The sequence below is a fragment of the Periplaneta americana genome, chromosome 12 (assembly GCF_040183065.1).
Source record: "Periplaneta americana isolate PAMFEO1 chromosome 12, P.americana_PAMFEO1_priV1, whole genome shotgun sequence".
Taxonomy (NCBI): Eukaryota; Metazoa; Arthropoda; class Insecta; order Blattodea; family Blattidae; genus Periplaneta; species Periplaneta americana.
In genome coordinates this window covers 48,056,031-48,059,142 of record NC_091128.1, presented here as the reverse complement: position 1 = coordinate 48,059,142, position 3,112 = coordinate 48,056,031, and the positions used below count along the sequence as shown (strand labels likewise).

Below are 3,112 nucleotides of genomic sequence, written 5' to 3'. Positions count from 1 at the left end.
ATATACAGAAGAGATTTACAATATAGTCTACTAGTACAACACAAAGTTTTAGTATCAATTTCATGAAGCGTTATTGAATGTCATGAATTAACCTACAGAATAGAAGGCGTGAGAAATTAGGTACTTCTTTAATTTGGCACTAAATAATCTTATGTTTTGAGTTTCATTTTTTTATATCGATAGGGAGGCTATTAAAACTTTTTACTGCCATATAACGCACTCCTTTTTGATAGCACGATAGACTAGCCGATGGAGTATGAAAGTCATTTTTTGACGTGTATTTATGCTATTAACTGTTGAATTAGTTACAAAGTTTTCACGATTATATAAGAGGAAGATTATTAATGAAAATATATACTGACAAGCCATGGGCATTATTTGTGGTTTTTTGAAAATAGTCCTACAAGATTCCCTAGGCTTGTCACCTACTATTATTATTGTTTATGAAGATAATGAAATACATTATCTATTTCAAACTAAACAAAATGAATTTTGTCCAGCTAGATTAGGAAAACTGCACACTGTGCGGCGGTGGTATGAAGTAATATCGGAAGCTAATTAATTGTATAATAATTATTATTTCACCATTGGAAAGTGTAGTTTCTCTGGATGGACATAATGCTATAATATTATTACAGTAACTTGTGAGTGAATTGAGGACAGGTAAGATTAAAATAGCTTCTTATGCACATAAAACTTGATAAGCTATTCTGTATATTCATTTCCTGTATTTCTTAAAATAATGTTTATGAACACATTCATTTTCATCTCAGAGAATTAACGAACAACGAGAGTGTATTGATTTAGTATGCAGTAATAGTACGTTAGCTTAGCATTCCATTATTTTATAATTCAAATTTTAACTATGCTCAATTGAATCGTGTTAAAATACATAAAATGCATATGCAATGAATGAAATGCAAAAAATTGGGTAATGAATAATATTCTGGGGAAATTCGACAGATAGTAACAGTATATTCCTATTACAAAAAAAAAGAGTAATTAGAATAGTAGTTGATGCACCCATCACATGGCTCCCAATAAATACTGATCTTACCGCATTGGATTTCTTCCTGTGAGGTTGTGACAAAAATATGGTCTACAGTAAAAACATTCCGAATATTGTCGTTCTCAAGAAAGGAACCAGACAAGCAATTACAAGCATTACTCCACACATTTTTACCAGATGCGGACTATAATTGAGTATATATATTATTTTAATGTACCGAAGTACATATGATATTTCCATGCAGATATTCTGCGTCATCATACGATGAAAGAGTAATGGAACGGAGAAAAATTCTCTCCGGCGCCGGGATTTGAACCCGGGTTTTCAGCTCTACGAGCTGATGCTTTATCCACTAAGCCACACCGGATACAACTCCGACGCCGGTTAGATTTAAGACGGCTCTTATTCCGTCGGATCCCGGCCAACTAGTCACTCATATCGAGTGCACCTCAGCACATGTGTGGACTTCGGTCCTGCGTTCATAGACATCTATGACGTAGTGCAGAGGGCGGCCACTAGAGGGAACCCAAGAGTTGGAGCTTAATCTGAGATGATTCTAACCGGCGTCGGAGTTGTATCCGGTCTGGCTTAGTGGATAAAGCATCAGCACGTAGAGCTGAAAGCCCGGGTTCAAATCCCGGCGCCGGAGAGAATTTTTCTCCGTTCCATTACTCTTTCATCGTATAATTGAGTATGTTATGACGTGTGTCATGCTGCTAATGACCCGCATATTGTATCTTAGTGATGTATGAATCTTTTTGAGATACTGAATTTAATAAAATCACTTTCAATCTATTATATATAATACATACTTCATGGTAAAGGCATGAATTCCCACTTACAAGGTGCAATCAATATATTTTCGAGCTGCCCTTGTATTTATTTTACCGTTAAACATTATATGACTTACCTCTGAAATCATTGATTCCATGTCTGCTGAGTCACTCTACCAAACAGCGTCAGATTGTTTTTAAGAACTGAACTTCTACACGTGATTTTGTGCAAATACTGTGTATGAAGGACCTAATGTGATTTTTCTTGGAACCTCTCCACATACACCTTATAACTAGTCTTCTTTTCTGCCTTTCAAGTGATGCATTTAATATTGATTCCAGGCATTTCTCTGGTTTTAGTTGACTTCTTCGTTTCCTATGTCCTGTGTTTATCTACATTCCGGGCGGAGCAGAAAATAATTTATTGCCCCTTGTATAACCTGTTTTATCGTAAATAGATATTCTGTCAGTTCTTCGTTCACGTAGTATTGCATCTGTATACGAAATATGCATTAGTAGCGTGTTTACTGTAGACCTACACGTGTGATAAGAGTCAATGCATGACATTCAGATAGCACCACCGAACGTCTTTCCGATATTTAAACGGCAGTTATCACAGCACGCTTGTTTAACAAAACAAATCAAATGAAACAGTAATTTCATTGTAGACCTAAATACTTGTACAGATGCATTGTGTATATCAGAGGTCTGCATCGGACGTTTTCGCTCGAGCGCCAAGTAGTTCATAGCATAATCCGATAGGAAGCGCACATGCATGACGGGTAAAATTGTCACGAGCGGTAAATCCTCGAACAGTATAAGCCGAGCGTTAGACATTCGTTCTTGTTACAGTGATGAACTGTGTAGTAACATCATAGATGTATATTATTTCAAAACTTCGCATTGTTGAACTAACCTCTCCATAGTACAACTACAAAACTTGCTTTAAAATGTAATATAAATGTTGTAGGTAAATGCTTTTTTTTTTTTTTTTTTTTTCCCCCACAGGAGTGATTTTGTCTTTGCCACATCTGATAGATGTTATTGGATGTAAATGCAATTATTATAAACGGAGAACACAATCACGATAATGCAAGAACCGTATCAAGTTTTCTAGTAATAATAATAATAATAATAATAATAATAATAATAATAATAATAATAATAATAATCTCTAATAATTTGTGTATCAATCTTTGTGTCTGTAACAGTTGTGCAGCATGATTATTCGTTTTATTATATTTTATGTGACGTTATCTCTGTACTAATATTGTTATTGATCTAGGCTACTGCTATATCAATAATATTTTGTAAAACGTTTCTACATTGT

General features: G+C 34.7%; 1 non-coding gene across 1 annotated transcript; it reads right to left on the bottom strand.

The window, feature by feature from the left end:
• Positions 1–1,304: 1,304 nt before the first annotated feature.
• On the bottom strand, positions 1,305–1,376 carry TRNAY-GUA (transfer RNA tyrosine (anticodon GUA)). Its single transcript has one exon. It is a non-coding gene; the product is annotated as a tRNA-Tyr (tRNA).
• Between the last annotated feature and the right edge of the window lie 1,736 nt (positions 1,377–3,112).